Source organism: Bidens hawaiensis, unplaced genomic scaffold (assembly GCF_021521415.1).
Source record: "Bidens hawaiensis isolate Kalapana, Puna unplaced genomic scaffold, B.hawaiensis_p1.1 tig00035010_1, whole genome shotgun sequence".
Taxonomy (NCBI): domain Eukaryota; kingdom Viridiplantae; phylum Streptophyta; class Magnoliopsida; order Asterales; family Asteraceae; genus Bidens; species Bidens hawaiensis.
Genome location: NW_027496072.1, coordinates 60,833 through 85,219, shown reverse-complemented (window position 1 = coordinate 85,219; position 24,387 = coordinate 60,833). Strand labels below are relative to the sequence as shown.

The window sequence follows — 24,387 nt, the reverse complement described above, 5'->3', positions numbered from 1 at the left end:
CTGAGAAGAAACTGATTGTGCTCGAAAAGGTTGACACGTTAGATAATTTCGCTGACTTGTTCACGAAAGCGTTTGACAAAACTAGATTTCAAAACCTTGTTGAGCTGAATGGGATGATCAATCCTGAGTAACCATGTCATATGTTTGTGTTTGAATTTAAAAAAAAAAAAAAAAAAACGTCACTATCGCTTAGAATTATGTCGGTTGCCTCAGTTTGAAGGACATGTCTTCGGATATGTTTGGTCCTCATTTCTACTTGTAGAATATGAGGATAGCCATTAACCAGATGACTGAAAGTGACCGGGGCGGTTTATGATGTGTTTTCATTCTTTCGCTGAAAATTAGTCGATCATACTTAGTTAGAAGGACACATACTAGTATGTGGTCGGTCCAGCTGATCCATTGGATCTTCGGGATAGCCGTTTCCCTGAAGACTTTGATTTGGTCGGGGCGATTGAAATTAAATTTTTTTCTTTAAGGGAGATGAAATTATTTTTCAAGTCTACTACTTCGTAAGAAGTTATTTTACTATGTTAACAGAAAATTGATCCAACCTTGGAAAGTGATAGATATACTAATTCTGTGTGCTTAACTAGTGAAGTTATTAGGCCTAAAAGACTTTAGAACAGTCATTGTATGTCATGGTAGCTTTTTATGGTGCGTAAAAGTAGAAGTGATACTAACTAAATCTACTCGATTTTATGTGGAAACTCCTTAAGAGTTGTGCATGTCTTCATACATATCTTTCCGAATGATAGGCAGAAAAGCGATTACCCAGTCATACACGAGCCCGTGAGTGTTCTGATTCCCGTGAAGATAGCGTGTCAAGACACTGCAGTGATCCAGATTCGGGACTTGCAGTTGTTTTCTACTTGAAGTTGTGTATATACATGTTAAATAAAAAAAAAAAAATTCTAGAGTTCATAATGTTAATGATTATCAATCAAGACGCAAGAAGGTGAACGGGAAGCAGAGTCTAAGATCAAAGAGTAATTACTACTTAATCAGACACCACGGGTCGAGGTCAATTCGGGGTGACTTGGGGAAAGCCAAATATGCGAGAATAGATAGGAGGCATCATAATCTCTGAGTTGTTGCCCACTTAAGTTTTGAGCTTAATTGAACCTAACCCGTATCACAGAAATAATGAAAACCATTCTAAGTCATTTACCTGCTTACAACCTGTTTCTTTATGTCATAATACAGCTAAACACGGATCTGTGTGACAATCACGTAATAAGTATGATTCCTGTTCGGATCTTTTCTAAAACATGGTAGTCCCTGTCGAGACTGAAATTTGATCCCGTGTACTTTAATTTTTCAAATTTTTGTTACTTTTGTAATTGTTTGATTTTATACCTGGTTACTTGGTCTTGATCGTATCATTTAACGCTTTAAAGGATGTTTTAAAACTTAATTGCAAATTGTTCAAATTATGGGGTTTGTTTTGTAACATTTTAATATCAGCGAAGTTGTGCATAACTTCGCCTGCATTAGGCGAAGTTATCCATAACTTCGCCGGTACATCTGTGACCCTATATAAAGGAATTTAAAGGTCAAATTGCTCATTATTTTCAAACCTCAGCGAACTTATCCTCCGAAACCTTAGCGAACTTATCGATCTCAATCATCTGTGTTCTTATTTCGATTCTAATCCGTGATTAAAGGTGTGTAAGGTTTCTAGTTTCGTATAATCAATGTTTTTGAGGTTAATCATCGGTCGTTTCGACTCGATTCTCGACCTCGTCTTTCGAAACCTTAAACACCCGATTTCAAACTTGTTTTCACGTGTTCGTAAACTACTTGAACGTCTAAAACTTCATAAAATCATGTGTTACGGAGTCCTCGATCTCCAATTTCATCATCTACACGTCGTTCGATTATCCTAACTGTTGCCGATTCAAATTCAGCGAAGTTACAGTTTAGGCGAAGTTATCCATAACTTCGCCTGAGGTTTAACTTCGCCTGATTATATATTTTGAAACAGTTTATGAGGCGATGTTGTGGTTAGGCGAAGTTATCATTAACTTTGCCTGGACCATTTTACTTAACAGTTATCAGACGAAGTTCAAGTTGAAGCGAAGTTGTTTCCCAACTTCGCCCCACCTTTAACTTCGCCTTTACATAATAGATCACAACTTCGCTCATGGTAACAGGCGAACTTGTGATTTGCTTTGACGTTTATCTAACTTAGCCTGTTTGTTGCAGATATGGTTGCTGTTGCTGGAGCAGGTGGTGCAGGCGGTGATGACGGAGGTGATAACCAGAGACAGTTCTTCCCGGGTCACAACATGTACATAACATTAGACCCGGAGGCGAGCGGAGTTGATGATTTCCGCGAAATCATCACATTTCTTTTATGCTCGCGGATATTCCTCGCGATTACAACAACCCTGCCGATATCCTAGCCCAACATTGAGGATTTTTGGCAGACTGTGGAATATGACTGTAGAGTCGAACCCCCGGTGATGCGCGCAACAGTAAACAATCAGATTGTTCAGTTCTCTTCTGAACAAATCCGGGCGGCTTTACGGTTTGGAAATGAGACAATGGATGACTCGACAGAGTTTGTGGCTCCTTTCCGTGATGGAGCGTTTTTGAGGATGGGATACTCTGGTCCCTTGGGGGATACGCAGAGAAGGAAAGGATTTTTGCTTGACCAGTGGCGCTTTCTCATGCATGTCATGATTGTAAGCATGTCAGGGAGAAAGGCGAGCACTGATGACATGGGTGCGACCATGCAGTCGGCGATGACTGCTCTGACTTACAACAAGCGATACAGCTTTAGTCAGATGGTCTTTTATGAGATTGATCGTCAGAGAAGGGCGATGGCGCGTGAGAGATTCATCATGTATCCAAGATTCCTTCAAATGATCTTGAGTCATGTTGCTCCTACGCTACCTCAGCGCCGTCCAATCAGATATGTAGAGAGTGTGAACAAAAGAATCTTCACCCAATGCAGATCTTCGAGTGCGAGGAGCAAACCTGAGCTCCGTCCTCGGCATACTCCACTTTTTGGGTACTTGATCAACCCGGGGTATGTGCCTGCTCGTGGGGACGAGTTTAGGGACCCGGCACCACAACAGGCAGGGGCACCTCAAGCTATACCTGCTGCTCTTGTTGTGTCACCGGTGGCATGACTGTCATCACCAACGAGCGGAACGAGCTTATTCCCACGAGGACTGTGACGGGATGGCGAGTCTGCATCGACTATCGCAGACTGAATGATGCCACCAGGAAAGACCACTTTCCTTTACCCTTCATTGATCAAATGTTGGAGCGTTTAGCGGGTCAGCAGTACTACTGCTTCTTGGATGGTTTCTCCGGGTATTTTCAGATTCCCATAGCTCCCGATGACCAGGAGAAAACCACTTTCACCTGCCCTTACGGTACGTTTGCTTACAAACGTATGCCGTTCGGACTTTGTAACGCTCCGGCCACATTCCAGAGGTGTATGGTGGCCATTTTCCATGATATGATCGAGGACTCCATGGAGGTATTCATGGACGATTTTTCCGTATTTGGGAGTTCCTTCGATCATTGTTTATCTAATCTTGAGAGGATGATGTCCCGTTGCGTTGATACCAACTTAGTCCTTAACTGAGAGAAGTGTCATTTTATGGTTCGTGAGGGCATTGTTCTAGGACATCGGATCTCGAGTGCGGGGATAGAGGTTGATAAAGCGAAGGTCGAGACCATTTCTAATCTTCCCCCGCCTACTTCTGTGAGGGCTATTCGTAGTTTTCTAGGTCATGTCGGGTTCTACCGCCGGTTCATTAAAGATTTCTCAAAAATCGCGAGACCCATGACCAAACTTTTGGAGAAGGATACTCCATTTGTTTTTTCCGAACAGTGTATCGAGGCGTTTGATCTTCTAAAAGACAAACTCGTTAATCCCCCGATCATGGTGGCTCCCGACTGGTCGTCACCATTCGAGTTGATGTGTGACGCGAGCGACTTCACAGTCGGAGCAGTTCTTGGACAACGGAAGGATAAATATTTCCATCCGATCTACTATGCGAGCCGGACCTTAAACGGCGCACAGGAAAGCTATACCACCACCGAAAAGGAGCTTTTAGCTGTGGTGTTCGCTTTCGACAAATTTAGGTCCTATCTGGTTTTGTCCAAAACGATTGTTTATACGGATCATGCTGCTATTCGTTATCTCTTCAGAAAGCAGGATGCCAAACCTCGTCTTATCCGTTGGATCCTGTTGCTTCAAGAGTTTGATATTGAGATCCGTGACAAAAAGGGGGCCGAGAATGTTGCGGCCGATCATCTTTCACGTCTAGAAGGTGCTGAGTTAAGAGATTCGGGGGGCATGATCAACGACCGTTTTCCGACGGAAAGTCTCATGTTCGTTAAGGCACAGGAGGAGGGTTTTCCATGGTTCGCTGACTTCGCAAACTATCTTGCTGATGGATTCCTCCCGAAGATGTCTTACCAGCAAAAGAAGAAATTCTTTGCTGATGTTAAGTTCTACCTATGGGACGACTCGTATCTTTTCCGTGTTGGTGCTGATCAGTTAATTAGGAGATGTGTAGATGCAATGGAGGGATGGCAGATTTTGAGCCATTGTCATGTGGGACCGACAGGAGGTCACCACGGTGCGAGTTCGACAGCGAAGAAGGTATTTGATTCTGGATTCTATTGGCCTTCTATTTTCAAAGACGCACATGAGTTTGTTAAAAATTGTGACCGATGTCAACGTGTTGGTAATATTTCATCCCGGAATGAGATGCCCCAAAATGCGATTCAGGTATGCGAGGTTTTTGACATTTGGGGTATCGATTTTATGGGCCCGTTCCCGTCGTCTAGAGGGAACAAGTACATTCTTGTGGCTGTTGATTACGTTTCCAAGTGGGTCGAGGCCAAAGCATTGCCCACTAACGACGCCCGAGTTGTAGTGAGATTTTTAAAATGTTTGTTTTCCCGTTTTGGAGTCCCGAAGGCCTTGATCAGTGATCGAGGTACTCACTTCTGCAATGCGCCGATGGAGAAGGCGTTGCAGCGCTATGGGGTCACCCACCGTCTTGCGACCGCCTACCACCCACAGACCAGTGGGCAAGTGGAAGTGAGTAATCGTGGAATAAAACGTATTCTTGAGAAAACAGTTGGTTCGAATCGTCGGGATTGGTCCAACAAATTAGATGACGCTCTGTGGGCCTTCCGTACAGCTTACAAGACTCCGACTGGTTCCACACCATTTCGGATGATCTATGGGAAGGCTTGTCATCTTCCAGTTGAGTTAGAGCATCGTGCTTCATGGGCCCTTCAGAGGGTTAATCTTGATTTATCCGTCGCTGAGAGTACACGTTTCCATCAGTTGCACGAGTTGGAGGAGCTCCGGGATCACGCATAAGCACAATCATTTCGGTATAAGGAGCGGACGAAAGAACTGCATGATAGAAAGCTGAAGGGTACTAAGCAGTTCAAGTGTGGGGATAAGGTTTTATTGTATAACTCCCGGTTGAGGTTATTCCCGGGAAAGTTGAAATCCCGATGGTCGGGACCGTTCACGGTCACTGAGGTTTTCCCGTATGGCACTATTGAGATACAAGATCGAAGCGGGAAGTTTAAGGTGAACGGCCATAGACTGAAGCACTACATTGGAGAGCCGATAACTGATCAGACAGTCGAGGTGTTCTACCTTGACTCATTCACCGAGGATTAGTCGTGATGGATGCATCACTCGGGAGACAGCCCGAGTTGTAGAGTTTGTATTATGATTCACTTCACTTTCTGTTTTTATTTGTTTTCATTTATATTTATAAAAATACAAAAAAAAATAAATAAATATTTAATAAAAATAAAAAAAAAATTAAAAAAATTCAAAAACACAAAAATATGTTTATTTCTTATGTTTCTGTTTTCTGTTTTGTACGCCGCTACATGCGAGCGAGTTTGAGTTGTTACAGGTTTTATTATGCGCATGGTAGCTCTGATGGCGTTTTGGAACTGGTTCACCCGAGGTTGCGGCCGCGAATGAAATGCTATACGGTCGTTCGTTTGAGGCATACACAGCTGATGAAGAATTTGCATCTAAACCAGGGGAGTAACCCGTTCTCTATTTTAATTTCTGTTCTTTAAAGTTTTAATTTTATGCTTTACGTTTTATTTTTATTTTTATTTCTTTTCCTTGTTCTCATCGAGAACGATTTCGTTCTAAGTGTGGGGATGGGAATTTATTTTACTTAGTTGTAGAAAAAAAATTTTTTTTAAAAAATAAAAAATAATAATAAAAATTTTTCACTTATTTTTCGTTTTCGTATCATGTTTAAAAAAAACAAAAGAAAAAATGTCCCTTGTTTTTAGTTTCTTTTGCGTTAAAGTGGGAGATGATGATTTTATTCGGAAATCGGTTTTTCAAACTATTAATAATATGAGATAAATAAAAGAAAACGCACTTAACTTGGGATGTGTCGGTAGGCTCAGCCTTGAAAATGAAAGGGCAAATGTGATAAAACGGTTAAACGGAAATCTTTTGTGGGTAAAGCGTTTTGTCCGTGGAAAATAAGCAATGAAAGGTCGGGCCATACTCAAACCTCAAATTTTGGTATGAAAGAGTGGAAATATCATGAGTTTTTAAAAATCTGAATACGTTATCATATGATGCTTGGGTAGGTTTAACGTTAGAGTATGCCGTGTAGCCTGTGATATAAATCTTAAAATGATAGTTTAGTGTTTTACACCTCATCGGCGTATGGTTTTATAACCTTAAATCCTGTATTGATGGGATGCTTCGGGTCCGGAGACCATGGGTCTGTATGCAATCTATTTAGCTGGGTATTCACAATTCCTAAGTGGGGTTGTGAATATTTAAAATAAAGCCAAAGAGCAAACCCGATCACAACAGTACGAAAGTACAAATACACTACAGACTTGATCATCCACGCTGTTAGTCATGTGGGGTCCCCTTGCTCGCGTCTCATTACCATTAAGAAACGGACCACAAGGGACACGCTACATGTAAGCCCTACAGATAAAATTTTGCATACTCACCTGTGGTTATGGATTTGGGGTATTGCTTGATAACGGGGGTATGTCATGTTGTGGGGAGCACTGGCTATAAATAATTGAACCTTAATCATATCTAATGGCTGCTTGGTAGACTTTGATGCTTAAGCTTAGGTGGATAAACAATACCCTTGATCGTCTTAACTATTCATAAATGTTGAGCAACAAAGTTTTAATTCTGCTAATTTTGAGGTTTAAGTCAAGTTGGGGTGGTCTGGTCCGGTAAAAGCAGAAAATAAGCGGGTCTTAATTGTGTAAACCACTGAGTAATATTGTCGGATCTTATTTGTCCCGGTAAAGATTAAGGCATGGGTTTAGGTGAACAACAATATCGATGATCGCGGTTTTTGCGTTTTTCTAAGCTTTAAAATCTAACCTATATGTTTGATTTGACTTTGATTTTCCGATTCTGATCCAACGGCAGTAAAATCTTTTTCAGGGACGAAAAAGTCTTAAGTGTGGGGATGTTTGATGTGTTGAATAACACACTTATATTTCCTTACAATTTTTTGATGTTTTAATGATTTAATATCAAATTTATGTAAGTTTAGAGGGTTAAGTGCAAAGTTTTACAAAGTTGAAATGTTTTGTGTAGGTTATGGAAAGATGTGGAAAAAAAGGCAAGAAAAAGAGAACTTGGAGGGCTTAATTGTCAAAGTTTCAAAATTTAATCAAGGCCCGGTCCAAGCCCACAAGTTAGGAGCCTAATATAATATTATATTAAGTTAAAATAATAATTATTCAGTCATTATTCCAGCCAATAACCCGAAATCATCAAAACCCTAATCCCAAACACCCCTTGCGATCGCTGCCGGCAGGAAGAAAAAGAAGAGAAAAAAGAAGAAAGGAGGCGGCCAGGGGCTGTTGTGACGGCTGAGGAAGAAGGAGAACATCAAGGGACCTTGGGGCTGCAGCTAGGGGCTTCAAACACTCACAAATCTCAGCCATAAACCTTGAGTATACATCTTTAAACTTTAGTTATTGTTCAAGAACCCTAACTATCTTGATTTGGTCTTTTGATTTGAATTGTTTTGCAATTGTTTGATAGTTTGAGTTATAATTGATTGAGTTTGGATCTTGAATGAGTTTTATAATGTTTATGATGATGTTTGTGATGTTTTTATTAAGTGTGCATGGCTGTCCAAAAGTTATGTTAGGCTAAACTTGTTTGTTCTACCTAGGATAGATGATTGTTGAATAGTTTTAACTTGTTTAATGGATTGTTAATGTTCAAGACTTAAATTATTGATGTAAAGTTTAACTAAACCATGAATTAGATTGTGTGTGATGGCTGTGTTTTATTTCTAATTACTTATAATCCTCTTGCATTAGTTAATTGAATCGGTTTTGATTAATTGATTGCTTGTTAAGCTCTTTACTTGGTGTTTTGGGTTTATTTGCGGGATGCGCAACCGTAGGGATAAGTGGGTAATATATCATCTAAAATCAGTTAAAATACACCTTCTTTGAGACCGAGAGGTGATAAGAAGTAACATTGTCTCGTTGCTTTTACTTGTTAGAATTAAAACCGCGCGAGAGCGGGTTTTGTCTTGTCAAGTTTGAGTGTTTATGTGCAATTAGTTGGTTTAATTTGGGTTGAGTTAAATTGTTCCTCTATTCTTGGTTGCATAGTATTCGTCTCCATTAGGATAGTGTGTCGAGGAGACCGAGAGGTGAGTCGATATTTGAACACGTTAATAATTGTTTTTCCGGTTTGTTCTTTAAAATCAACTAAAATAAGTTAAAGTTTGTTAGAGAGACTGAGAGGTAATTTGACTTTCTTAAACAAGTTTTGGTTGTGTCATCTTTTATAACCGGTGTCTTGAATATTTTCAATCCGTTGTCTTGTTATTTCTTTCAACATGATTCATTCCTAGGTAGACGTTTTTACATATTGAATTTAAATCAAAGTTTTCTAAAAGTGTTTTGTCAAACGTTTTCGTTTAGTTAAATTAATTTAAGTAGTTAAATAAAATCTTAAAAATTAAATAAATATTATTTTGGTAAGTCTTGGTTAGAGTTTTCTTAATCATAAACGTTTCCACGTGTCTTTGAGTTCGACATCCGGACTTCCTTGATGCTATACTATTTATGATCGGTACACTTGCCGGTTTTGTGTGGTTTCTATAGGATTTTCGTTTCTATAAATTTAAAGCTTAATTGTGATTCGTTCTTTATTTATATTATACATTTTCACACATCAATTTGTTACATTTTTATTTAGCAAAACTAGCCAGTGCATAATTAAAATAATTGTCTCACTTCTGCCCAAAGATGATGTGTTACAATTGTTTTGCACACATACTTAAATAAAATTTAATTCTGCCCATAGATGATTTGTTTTTTGTTTAAGTAGAACTTTTAATTATAGTCTATTAGTTTGATGTTAATAATAGACATATCACATCTTCAATAAAATATAATGATCCTCACATTAATGATCCTTCATTAATCTAATGATCATAAATTTTAATATGTATTATCTTAATATCCCATAACATTACTCACTATAATTTTCTCCTATAAATAGCTATCTCATTCAAATCATCCACTCTAATCTCAAAACACAATTGAATTTTGTCTCATAAAAAGTTTTAATAACATTTAGCTCTTCTCAGTTTTAATTATCCATTAAGACATGATATGATTATCCTACTGCTCTTTCTAATAACAATTATTCCATTAAAAACTAGAGCCTAACAAATGGAATGAGTCAATCATAATGTCTATTACTGTAACATCCGGCCCTTCGCACCACCAATATTGTCCGCTCTGCCCACGAAAAACTCACGGATTTGTTTTTGGTTTCCCAAAACGCGTTGGTGATGTTAAGAGGCAGGACATTACTTATGAACCAGTGATCTCTCTTGTCCACGGCCGATGTGGGATAGCCTAAGAGTGGGACGATGTTGTGTTTGCCAAGGGTGTTACAGACAACCCCCCTTTGTACTCATCGTCCTCGATGAGGCGTGTCCCAACATCCCGAACGGCACAAGAGTGGCTTTGATACCAACTGTAACATCCGGCCCCTCGCACCACCAATATTGTCCGCTCTGCCCACGAAGAACTCACGGATTTGTTTTTGGTTTCCCAAAACGCGTTGGTGATGTTAAGAGGCAGGACATTACTTATGAACCAGTGATCTCTCTTGTCCACGGCCGATGTGGGATAGCCTAAGAGTGGGACGATGTTGTGTTATATTTGGGTGTCAATATTTAATAAATACATTTCATTGCGCATGCGCATAACACACCATAAAGTAACAAATCACATATCATAACTCATAATATTCAAATACATAAATTTGTCTTGTTATATTTTAAACTAGGTCCAAAGTAAAAGAAAACATCCTACGTGTCCTCGAGTTTCCAAAAGCAGCTACAGCAAACCTGAACATGTGTTAAAATAAAACGTCAACACTTGCGTGTCGGTGAGAAATCAAGTTTAATAGATATAAATAGATAATAACAAAGCACTGCGCGCAACATGTGTATAACTGGTGTTCAACATAGTGTGTAAACAGATTGTGATCAAGCCTAAATAGATCATAGCTCATAGTTCATAGCGTGCTCCAAATCGAGCAAAAACAAATAATCATTCGTGTATGTGCAAACAAATCAAGAAAATCGTAACAATAGGTCTCCCGTGTTCATCTAATGGATCCATGAAAACTTCGGAATAGGCCGATCAAAGCGGTTAATGATCCACACATACAAATATACAACACTAGTAAACGTCCATAACACATGGGTTTTGCGCACAAAATTTCATAAACAAGTTTAAGACTCAAGTTGTACGAACACATGAACATCCCAAAACGTTAAAAATAAAAGGGGATTAGGTACGAGATTACTCACCTGTAAAAGGGTGCGTTGAAAGATAATGCAAGAACCAACTTTTAAACAAGCGAAAGTTAACCTATAAATAAGAGGTTATTGGTTTAACGATTGGTTTTTATGTCTTGAATATATGCAAGTCACTTAAACAAATTATATAAAAAAAAAGAAAATTATATATTATAAATTTACCGAGATTTCTGGGCAGAAAGGAAGAGAAGACGGATGCAAAGAGGGGAGTGGAGGCGTCGCTGAGGATCTCCGGCTGAGAGTAAGGGAGAAAGATTTTGGGGAGTGTTTAAGTGTTTGAGTGAAGTGTTTAATTATCAAAGAAATTAGTTTTATTTATAGGAAAACCCTAGGGAACACATCCCTCGAATTGGGGAAAAAAGATCTTATCAAATCAAGGCAAAAGATATCAAAAGCAAAAGATATCACAAGCAAAAGATATGGTGGCAGCTGCAGGGGATGGGGAAGGCTGACAGGTTACTGTTCAAAGCATGGGAGGGGTCAGACAAAGTACTGTTCAAGACCTGGAAAAGAAGATTTTAAAAGATTATGCCAGTTACTTTTTCTGACAACCAAGAGGGTTGGTAAGCAAGCTGCGCCGAAAGTGACTTTTCGGACAGATGTCAGATCTGGCCTACTGTGCCCATACCTTGGCAGGTATAACACAGAAGATAAGATATTTCAAAAGCATACAGGCTGGTTTAAACTGGAGAAAAGACTTAAGTGTCTAGCGCGAGAAGGCTTGAGTGTCGCGAGTAATGAAACAATTCGTAGCGCCCCGATGTATAATCCGCCATTGGTCGGGGTGTTACAATTACAATAATGATAATCAAGAACTTATATAAATAAATGTTGTCACTAGAGTTATTCTAGATTTTTTCCTAAGACTAATCAAAATAACTCCCAAGATTCATGCATTCCTTAAAAATTCTAACTATAAGGTTAGATGGTATTATTAAATATATCATAATGTATAAACATGACCCATAAAATTAAGGGCTCACACATGATATTAAGTACAGTATTCTAGTACATTGCATACTCAAATTTTCAATAGTACAATTTGATGTCTTAAAAATCAACTATAATACTCAGAAGTACCAAAGGAAAATGAGTGTGTTGATCAGCAACATATGTACAAGAAAAGAAGCATCCGGTACTGGAAAATAAGATGTTATTCAACTCACTACCACTAAAACCTAAAGAGGAATATTCTAAGGTTCATAGACAAAATACAAGTATTACTTCCAGCTTTAAGTTCTCTAAGGGAAAGTCTCATTGCAAAAATATGCCATTAGATTAGGCATAGGCATTACAAGATTATCCATAATTCAAAAGAACAACTGGCTAAAATTGATACTTATATATTAATGATATTTAAGTCTGCTAACCTAATATTCTCATTAACACATGATTGGTTGAGTCTAGTTCTATATGTTTACCCAAAAATCAACAAATAACTAACATGAGGGTTAGTGACAATTTTAAATGTTAAGGTTATTAGAACCATGATAAACTGTCTTCAAATTATGCTTTATGATACCTTAAATATTCTGGAGATTAATCAGAATTTAGTATCAATACTTAAGCTACATTATGACAGTTATAAGGTTTGCATAGCCAACATAAAGTCACTATTACCTTAAACTCTCATATGATTTGTTATCAATATCTGGATTGAAACATTTATAAAATAGAACTAGATAATATTATATACTTTCACAACTTTTGTTATCATGCAAATAAAAATGTAACAAAAGACAAATGAGACATATAAAATTCATCCTTTAAACCAAATTTCATGAGAAATCATGACATGGTTAATGAAGGTGATTTTTCATATAATCTCATTCTCAGTGATTTTAAATCATGTGTTAGATGCCCTAAACATTGTTTGGTTTAAGAAATAAGTATGGGTCCACCAGAAGTTATATTTCACGTACATTCGTGGAACTTATTCAAACGGAATATTCAGACATAATTATTTTATCATTTAAAAGGATATTTACTTGTATCTAGTCTGTGTTCTATCATTCATTGTCTTAAAGAGATCCATTCATATATAGTTAATATGATTTCTTCTAAATATGTCCCTAAGTTTCTTATGACACATAAAGGAAATCAAATTAAGTCTGACATATGTATGACAAATTCCCACATCACGTACATCATTGAAACTTCTCATGTAGTTTTTCCTAGAGATATCGAATATTATTGGGAGCCTTAAGTGTCTCAATCATAACTTACAAGATTTGCAAGAGGTGGGGGAGTGAAAACTTGATATTATCTCAATTGCACCTCTTGTACAAGGCACTGCTCCATCACAACACTATTTTATCAAAACTTATCTCTTTAGAATTTACTACTACTCCTCTTACAAAAGTTTAATTGTTACTTAAACGTGGGCATATTCAGATTTCTTAATAAACTAATCCTTACCAAGAGAAACTACAACTTATATTATTAACTTGTTTCTCTATTAGAATATATTGGTCTTTAAATATTGACCCTAAGCATGCAAATTTTCCTAAAGGCTTCTAAGGTCAGTGAGAGCTAGTAAAAGTTTTTATAATGACTTGTAAGAAGTACAAAAGGAGGGGGAAGAGAGTCATTAAATTTTACTCCATATTTAAACTCCAATTACACCTCTTGTACACCATACTGCACCAACTCTTATATAATTAGAATCCTAAACTGATAGCAACCTAACCAAGAGCTAATCCATAAAACCGAGACTTTTAAAATTACCCAATAATCAACTCAGGAGGCCATCTAGGTTTTAAAACCTACTAATATTGATGATTATGTAACCTCCCTAACTAAAGTTGAAATGGATGTTGGAAAGTTTAATGATTCTACCCTTTATAATTAAACCATTAGCATCAATCATAATTGACTCCATAAGTCAGGATAACTTTTTGAGATTTGGTTGAATCACCTTAGAGTGTTCATAACTAAACTAAATCCCAATACGAAACGTTAAGACAATAAGAAGCACGATTGATTGTTAAAGGTTATATTCAAGGATAAACCAATTATCAAAGAATCTTCGTACCTATATTACAAAAGATTTCTTAAGGATCATTATTGTTCTAGTAGCTTACAATAGTTAAGAGCTACATTAGATGAACATTAAAACAACTTTCCCTAACAATTGGCTTACATATTTATATGTTCATAAAACAACCTAAAAGTTATAAACTAAAGGTCAAAGAACATTTACTCTATAAGTCAATAAAATCCATATATGGGTTAATAAAAACATCAAAATGTGATGGAATCTTACCATTATTTTTATCAAAAATCAAGTGGATTAATGCACCTACCTCAAGATGAGTGGGAGCAACTAAAAACAAACTTGTCCTTATATAGATGACATTCTTCTGACAAGTATATGTTACATAAGTCAAAGCATTGTTCACACACTTTGATATTATAGATCTCAGAGATATACCTTACACATGTAACAAATAATACTTCTCTACTTTAGAGGATAATAGGAACACATAGATTATTTCCTTATGCTTCATTAAGTAGAAGCCTTATATAAGTTCAACTCTATACTCGTTTAGATATTACTCAAAATTGCAACACACTAGATATGTCTAGATTAATGTGAAGCATCTAAACGAGTACTAAGATATCTTTAAAAGAAACGAAAGACTTAATTTAAAAGAAGAAGTGAGAATTCAAACCGGTAGATTACTCTAAACTTTGTCATCTTCAGAGATAAGAAAATGTAATTTTCGGGATATATTGTAGATAAATCTATCTCATGGAGGAGTCATAACGAACTGATAACAACAACCTAAGTCATAACAACATAATATGTTGATTAATTACAACGTTGTTGTCAATAAATGTTGTTGAATATTTATTAGTGGACTCATAAGTGTAATTAAACTCCAAATAACTTATATATTGAAGACTAATTGTGATAACGTCAGCTACCATGTTTTCTCAAACAGTAACAGTTTGATAGGTGCTGCATTAAATTTTGATATGAAATTAATTATTCATTTATGAATGAATTGAGGAATATAAATTTTCATATCGAATACATTCATGATATGCTTAAGGATCCTATAACTAAAGGTCTATTACCCATAAGAATTATGAAAGCGCTTATAATCATGAGGGGTTTATTAATGACCACGTACAACTGCATATCGTACTATGAATGATTAACTATTAAATTTCCTCATCAATTTGGATTTTGTACGTCTCTTAATATGTTCTGCATGCATAATGACATATAGATGAATTAAATATACAAATCAAACGTTCTGAAGGGCTTACTTGAAAATTTTGATCATAACTACTTATGTTTTTAAATAAGGACTGCAGTATGATTAATGGGGGTCTTGAGCTGATGTTCAATTCAATGACTGTATTTCTCTGCTGCAGTTTAAGTTTAAAGCTAAAATGAGTGTTAACTCCTGATTAGGCTTATCTAATACTTATAATAAATTATTACTCGGCCAAGTGGGAGAATGTAAGAATAAATATATTTTATATATTTATTTATATGACCATCATTATCATTTATATAATAATAGATTAAAATAATTAATTATACCTTATTATATATTAGCTTGGTAATTGTTGATGGGCCATATTACTCTTAATGGCTAATAAAGGGTTTCCCCTTGGGTGTATATATAGAGAGAATAAATTAACATCATAACCTAATCACACACACATAACAATATTGTGTGCCTTCTCTCTCCTAAACCGGGTTCCTCTCAAGAACCCTAACACCATTCTTAACTATACATCCTAAAGGGGAACTCGACCAAGCTGACAACCATGTCGTCTATATCCTTTTCTGTTGCGATTACTACTCTTCATGCTGTAACAAGTTCATAGATTTAATATTTATCATGTTTTATATTATTTACATGAAGAACTGATCAACAAAGACTACACGAAATCCACCTATTCATATATATAGGGACCCCCAAACCCCCTTTCTAGGCGAGGATGGACTCAACGAAGATGGAGATCATGGAGATATGAACTAGGAACAAGAACTTTGTCATCTTTTGTATGAGGAACATACGGGGAGTATGATCTTTGGTATATATATATATATATTTTTTGTAAATACACTTGAATTTCTTTTTAGTATCACCAAGTGTATTTTTCTCTTAAAAATTCGTAAAATTTATAACAATAACACAACATAAAAAAAATAGATATCTTTCGGCTCTAGAAAAAATGTTTATGTTCCGATTCTCAAAAAAGTACTTTATTTGTTTATGTTAACCCATCATCTTCAACTAACTTGTCAATTTGTCACCTATAGTTTCTATAAACTATGAAGGTGGATCCTTATATTTTTCACTGTGTTCTAATGCAGTCCTTCGTTTCCACTGTGTTCAACTAACTTGTTTATTTTCTTATCCCATAAACCATCATCTATGTTTAGTATTAAGAAATTAAAATAATCAGGAAGACAATCAATTATTTAAGTTAAATAGTAAATAAATAATATAAAAATTAGGCATGTGCAAATGCATTGAAGATTGGGGTCTAAAACATAATTAATTAATCTTAATGGTTAGTTAATACTTTCATTAAGAACAATAGAACATGCAGATCAGAAAGGTGCAATATCAACCTTGTTTCAACTAAATAATAAAAGTAGTTGTTGGAAGATACTGAAAGTCTGAAATCATATGATTTTATATATCAATCTGTTTTTTAGTATGGCATAAGTCTAGAGCTAAATTTAAGAGGACAATAGAAAATGACCGAACCAAGAGTTTTAAACCGAGTTATGATACATTTTATTATCTCGTTCGTGTATCTAATTCTAAGCAATAGATACATAAAACTAGAGGCACTACAAAAAAACATTGGTATTTGGGACTGGAAATATTTTAGTCTCTAATACTCCCTAATCAGTATCTAATGGTTATTGTGGGTTGATTTGTCAGTCCCCAACCAGTAACATATGCTTAGTCCTAGATAGTGGTTTTAGTAACTAAAAATTGTCCCTGTTGTATGGCATCGACAAGGACAAACGGTCAGTCTTCAATACAATAAAGCTCAGTCCTTAATTTGTCCCCTGGTATCACGTCATTTCAGTCCCCAAAACAACTTCTTTACAAAATATTTTTATAATAAGATATCTCCAAACTATAAAAATGCTTCATAATTGTAATTATTTTTCTTTTTCTTGTACAAGTTTTGAGGCTTCCACTATGGCAACTAATCCACCTCATATTGGGAAAGAAAACGATTAATTTTTCAAAATCGATACTCATCTATGACATTTACGGCCAGATATATTCAAGCTTGTAAAAGTAGACAAGATACATGTCGAAAGTCTGAGTATCTTTACATTGATAAGCACAATGTGAACTACATTGTTTAAAAACATAAGCATTGCTTCATGCCTAAACCTGTAAATGGACTGAATGTTTAGTGACATGTTCGTGAACCGTTCAGCGGGAGGTTCGTTTATATACCCAATTTGTGATTGTGTGTTACATAAGTATTTTAATTAAAACCTGACCTAAAACAATCGATTTATTATCTGCATTGTTGACCCTTCATTTGAGTCGATTTTCAAAATTGAAGAAGAAGAAGAAGAGGTGTTTTGTGACATTCGTCATTTTCGGTTTAATTCATATTTGTATTTATACGGTGAACCCGACCCGTTTTGTTTTCCAGATCCTTTGATATTAATAAAATAGTGGTTTTTATGTTACAAACTTGCTTCACACTTGTTGGATCGCGATAACACCATTTACGGGATTTTAAAACAACCTTTTATGGCTAAAAACGACTTAAAACGAACTTCAAGGACCTAACTCGCCAGAGAACCAAAGTTGGGAACCAACCCACTGTTGGACATAATTTCAGACTCCAAGTCACAAGTCGGTGAACTTGAGGGACCAATGTTGACAATCTGGTCATAGTTGGTTGTGTTTCCTAATTACGTTATGTTTCCTAATTGTATTGCGATTATAATAGGTAATGTATTGGCTAACAAGTTAGGTTAGTCTATATAAACCGAGTTATGGTTAGGCATTATAGAGGGTGAACGAGATGTAACCGAGTTAGGTTTCATCAAGAGTCAAACCGAGTTAGGGTTTGAGAGTTGTAATCAGTTTTTAGAGTTATATTTTCTGATTAATATAAACGAAAGTTATTCGTTTAGTTCGTGTTTGTTTATCGATAGGGGCTAGAATTGGTATCAAAGCCAAGTTCAAGAAATCGATAATTGAGTAAACGGAGATCGGTGTGAGCGGTGGCTTGAGGAGGAGCTATCACGTGCACGTATCGGAAACAAGTTGGGTTTCCAAATCAAAGTTTCTGATCGGAGTTTCGTGTAAGTTTATTGATCGAAAGTGATTTCGGTGGTTATATGGTTATGTGAAAAAGGGGTCACAATTGTCAACGTATGTTCTTTTGATTACTAAGGCTTGCACAGGAAAAAAAACAAGGAATAATTATTTTTGCAATATTGTTTTTGCAAATACTTCGTTTTTGTTTTTCAAGAGCATTCAAAGAAAAGGGAATTAATAATTTGGTTCAATATTAATTGATTATACAAGTAGGTTTAATCATCAATTTGGTATAATAATTGGTTAAATAAGGTTTAACAATTATCGTTGGGTTTTATTTGGATTGAACAAGCCGGTTCAATTCAGTGTTCGTTTTTATAAGGTTTGAACGAGTTATGTTTCTTACCAAGGTGTTGATTTGAATGATGTCATTGTGTTTTGATTCGGGAACAAAAGAAGATCAAGGAAGATTGTTGTTCGCTCGATTAGATGACCGGGATTGCAGCCAAAGGAGTGGTTATGCATTTTCATACGGCCGAGTGAATGGTCGGGGACAGGGTCACAGAGGTAGTAGAGTTCGGGGGAGCCGAAGAACACATCTATGGATCAAGAGAAGTTCCGGGGAGGTCAAGACCTAGTTGAAAAGGACCAAGACTGTTGTGAAAGCCGAGATGCTCAAGTTCATGGGTCAAATCAAACAGGGCAAAAGAGACATGCTCGAAATTGAAGAATAACCTATTCTGAGTCAGAAATTAGGGGGTGTTTGTTGGACGTAATTTCAGACTCCAAGTCACAAGTCGGTGAACTTGAGGGACCAATGTTGACAAGCTGGTCATAGTTGGTTGTGTTTCCTAATTACGTTATGTTTCCTAATTGTATTACGATTATAATAGGTAATGTATTGGCTAGCAAGTTAGGTTAGTCTATATAAACCGAGTTATGGTTAGGCATTATAGAGGGTGAACGAGATGTAACCGAGTTAGGGTTCATCAAGAGTCAAACCGAGTTAGGGTCTGAGAGTTGTAATCAGTTTTTAGAGTTATATTTTCTTATTATTAATAAACGAGATTTATTCGTTTAGTTCGGGTTTGTTTACCGGTCGGGACTTGACCTACCCCCCAGACACGCCACGCCGCGCGGACAAGGAAAGCAAGCTGGTCACGCGTGGCGGCCAGCTACCTGCACCGGTTTTCAAATTCGTTTTTATGTTATAACTTCATTCAACCCCAGCCAACCATCTTTAATGCATGTAATCCTATTGGTGAGACTTGGTGGCAACCCCCTAACCATTTAATTATAAATACCAACCCATTCTCACCCATTTTCAGCTGCTATCACTTCAAAACTCTCTCAAATTAGAGTTATAAGCTTCTTTCCATTGTTCTTGACAATTTGACGTTTTGAAGTCAAACAGAATCTAATCGTTGATTTGAATCTGTATTTGGTAATTAAGTCTTGTATTTCCAATTTCTTTATGTTATAATACCATTCTTCTTTGTTTCCCTTCTTCAACAATGGTTGAATTAGGTGTTTATGCCATCATAAGGCAAATTTATATGAAAGGCTATTTTAGTCCATTTTCACCATTTTGATTTATTTAAACTTTATGTTTTTGTTTAAGATCCGAGTCTTAAGATTTTATATTATTTCCATAGTTTTGGGCATGCGGCAACCAACCTCGATCTCATACCTAGTCATGGACCAGACCGAAACCAAACTCTCGTTTAACTCTTTATTTGATTGTTTTAAAATAAGTTGTATGTAAGATTCAAATGTTTAAGTTCTTTTATTTACCTTTTGTACTTGTTATTATGATATGGATTTTTTGGATCCAAACTTGGTCATATACAAAGTCTTGAACCAACCGAACCAAACAAACCAAACTAAACCGAGTTCACTCGCTTAAAACACACTAGTTGTGTTTCGAGCAACCGAATCTCATATTTTCTTTTAAGGTCTTTTTATTATAAACCGATTATAAATTTTTTCTCAAAATACTTGGAATGTCGGAACTTGGACCGACAAAACCGAACACTCGCTTAACATTGACGTTTGGAGTTATTCCTAATAGAAGTTTCTAACTTAGTTAAGTTTCTGTTTTTAATGAGTTATCTCATGATATTTATCACTTTGGAATGTCGGGTTCGGACTTGACAACTTATCAAGACCCAAACCGACTAAACTGGGCACTCGTTAAAATTCTGTTGTGGTATTTATCTATCAAAGGGTCGTGCACTATTACATTAAACCAATCTCCTCATATATGCTTAACAAAGGTTAAGTAAAACATATGGATAGAACACCGAGACTCGATTTTGGGTTAACTTACTTTTTAAACCATCACTTTAATTACTTAAACTTTTACACTTTAAACCCCAAAACTTTGTTTACTTATTTTGTTTATCATTTTATTTTACTTTAAGTTTCCTCAAGATATCCTACTAACTTAAGGACCTTTTAACCTAGAACTCGCACGCTAACTTGTTGAGCTCGTTTTCCCAAAGCTTTCTCTTGAAAAAACTCTTCACCAAAGTCACTTATTCCAAGTGAGTAATCACACTACCCCTTTTTACGTTTTTATACTTTTGGGGGTGGCATGCGTACGATATTTAAACTTACATGTTTTAACTTTTAAGACCTTATTACTAAATCCACAATTCAACATTTTGTGTTTATATGAATATTTGCTTGATCTTTTGTATGCCTCAAGTTGATTATGTGCACGAGTGTTTATTTTAATGTTGTTGTTGAGCCTCAATAAGTATGATCATACGCACCCCTAACTACTTTAGCCTTGTACTCGTAGAATAGGGTCTCATTATCCGAGTATTTTGGTTGTTACCAAATAGAAAGGATCCTCAGTTATTTACATTTATAATGGTTGTTGTTATTTTCTATTTACACATATAAATTGTGATTTTTGCCTCATTATATACATATTACAAAAACTAGTGTATTGCTCACCAACATTCGTGTTGATCAAATCTATTTTTATGTATGCTACATGTTTAATTTTAGGATGCTTATAAAGATTGAGGACTTATCACTTAGATTATATGTCTAAGATACTTTAATGAGTTAGTTATTGTTTGGATTTAATCTTTGAAAAAGTTGTATTTGAGTTATTCAATGAAATAAATGAGTTGAGTAAATATTGTTACTTTAATAGTGTCATTGTGTTCTTGATCAATCCGTTGTGCCTCGACGTGTTCCGCCGCCTTTGGTCGGGGTATGACATGTTTCCTTTCACAACCCAGTTAGTGTGAGAACTTAAGGTCACCAAGTTTTCAATTTAATTATTTTAGCGCCTGACATCATTTTATTGGTCATCATTAAAATTTCATTTTTATTCTTTAACAATTTATTTCATGTATAATTTGATTTTTTTTCTTAAATTTAGAAGTTAAGTTATGAATATGGATTTATTAAAATCAAACAATCAAATTTTGGATTTGATTAGGTTTAACCCAAGACACACCCAAATTAGCCCATACACCTGATATATGTGTGATAAACTAAGGTAGTGTTTGGTATGCAGTATTCACATAAGGAATGGAATGATTCATTGCTTGAGAATGAAAAAAATGATGTTTGGTTGCTCAATGGAATTGAATCATCCATTACACATGGAATCTCATTCCATCAAAACCATTTCTTCCCACCAGCTTCTTTTTTTTCATTCCATTCCTCCTTCATCAAACTTTCTCAACAACATTACCACCTAACAACATCAACCACCACTACCATAGCCACTACCACCTGCCGCCACCACCACCACCGCCGCCACCACCACCTTACCACTAACTCTACCACCGCCGACGTCGCCACCATTGTCACCGTAACCACCACAACCATTGTCACTGTAACCACTGCAACCATTGTCACCTTCTGACCATCGTCGCCACCACCCTACCATCGCCATCACTACCAATGCTACTATCGCTTGACCACCGCTACCCCTCCCACCACCACCACAACCACCGCCCTTGACGCCTGGCCGCCACTACCACCACCATTTTTGTCGCCGGAGCTACCACACCATCACCGTCGCAATTGCATTTTTTTTGGTAAAAAAACTTACTTTGAGAAAAGTGTTTTTATTATTTATATGCCATTCATACAATTTTTTTTTTGATAACAAACAAAATAAAGTAATTATTCATTTCATTCCCATAGGTTAACCAAACAAGACAAATGAATGGTAATGATCCATTTCATTTATTTGTTCATTCCATTCCTTCTCCCATTCCATTACCTCTAACAAGTCTTCAATATCTAATTAATGTTTAGATCAAAACTCGATCATTTTGATAAAGGAATCAATATCAATTATCAAAGTCAATCGATATCTTTTCCTAAACAACATTAAAGCATCCATAATGGGACACTGCTAACCAATTTTTGTCTTCAAAATGCCCCCAACATCGCTACGGATGGGACGCTTTTGGCTTTCTCTTTTTTTTTATTCCCGACGTTTTCTCTATGACGATGTTGCCCATATGTGAGGGCCAATCAAAATTTTGCAAGCTTTGTAATGAATTATATAAGCCGATCACATATTTCCAGTTTCTTAAAACTTTGATCATGTAACAAATTCAAATGTTATTTAACTATTACAACAATTTGAACTCATATCACTACGCATACGCCCCAATGACTATGTAGTAACGTGGTGGGACGTTTTTCACAACCACTACGAATACCCTTGTAAGCTCCGTTGTCTATTATTTCTTCTATTCAAATCCAGACAAACACAATAAACATCAAAATTAAAAAATAATCATAAACTAACAAACAATCCTTCAAATTCGAAAATACATAACCATCTAATAAGACAACAACCCCACCACGGATGCACCGGAAACCACCACCATCAGTCCATCACCACTCTCCTCCAACCGTTAACCCGATAAGAACCCGACTGAGTCGAGGATATTGCCGTATCCGAACCCACACTTTTCCCTTTACCTTTCCCACCATCACCATCCGGACCATCAGCCACCGAAGCAACATCACTCCCAAATATTGCTTCCGGAAGTAACACTTTATTCACCTGATAAATCGCCACCGGGTTCTTAGCATGGACACTACTACTAACCACGGTATTCGTCCAACCCGACCCAATCCGAACCGTACCCGAATCATCAGTAAAGTTTAACGTATATGTTCCACCAGCCAACGTGTTAACGGGACCAGACCCACTAAGGTTTTTTAAATCGGATACGGAATAATAATGTGGCAAGACATGAAAAAGACATAACTGTTTTAGTTGGTCCGATGTAAGGTTTGAAAGTGATGGTTTTTTAAGGTTGGAAAAGGCTTTGTTTTTTGGTACAAAAAGTGTGATGCCTTCTTCGGTGTCGTTGGCTTGTGTTTGTAGTGTTTCAATGAGTTTGGTGGACTTTAGGTAGTGTAACAAGGTGGAGAATGGCCCCCGAAGGTTAGGAGTTCGGTTAGGTTAACATATTCGGGTACAAGTGCGGGTGCTGGTGTGGGGGGTAGCGGTTCTTCAGTGGCTGGGGATAAAAGAACTAGTAGTGCTGAACCGTATGCAGAATTGGATGTTGCGCCATATCCTGCTTGAGCATGCACTAATGTGCAACATAAAAGCAAGAATGCACAAGTTGTAAAAATCTTGACGTTGTTCATCTTTGAGAGTGGATTGTCTTCAATCTATACTAATTAATAAATAAAGGTTTTCTTATGCCACATGTCATCACCATGTTAATCCTTACAAAATTTTCCCTCCCTTCTCTCATATTAAATACATTTTTCTTTTTAATATTCCATTTTCAATTTTCAATAATAACATCTTAATTTAAAAGAATTAATACCATCATAAATATGTTAATTTGTTTAATATGAAATATATTGCATTAGTTATTAATATTAAATTTTTATAAGTAACCAATACGAAACGGGTGGGTTTCTTTAACCGATTAAAGTATCAAACATTGTTCATGCCAAAACAGTTTAAGATTAGAATGACTTTTGGTCCACGAGTTGGTTTAAAAAAGTAGCCATTTTCAACTAAATTTTGATATAGAAAATAACAAAGTTACTGTGCGATGAGTTACTGTGCACGACCCGCTGAACTCTTTTTAGAAACGCAACAGCATCGAGGGCAAGAGACCCAAATGTGTCAAAAGCAAAAGGAATGAAGGCGTGTTGATTATCCACACACGTCTTCTCGTGCTTAGCAATTTTTCCTGTTTCTGCCTTTAGCA

At 36.4% G+C, this 24,387-nt stretch overlaps 2 pseudogenes; both read right to left on the bottom strand.

Moving 5' to 3' along the window:
• LOC143586851 (fasciclin-like arabinogalactan protein 7 pseudogene) overlaps window positions 1–22,082 on the bottom strand; it is a 51,604-nt pseudogene extending 29,522 nt beyond the window's left edge.
• Window positions 22,083–23,033: 951 nt separating this feature from the next.
• LOC143586850 (fasciclin-like arabinogalactan protein 7 pseudogene) lies at window positions 23,034–23,827 on the bottom strand (annotated as a pseudogene).
• Window positions 23,828–24,387: the final 560 nt, after the last annotated feature.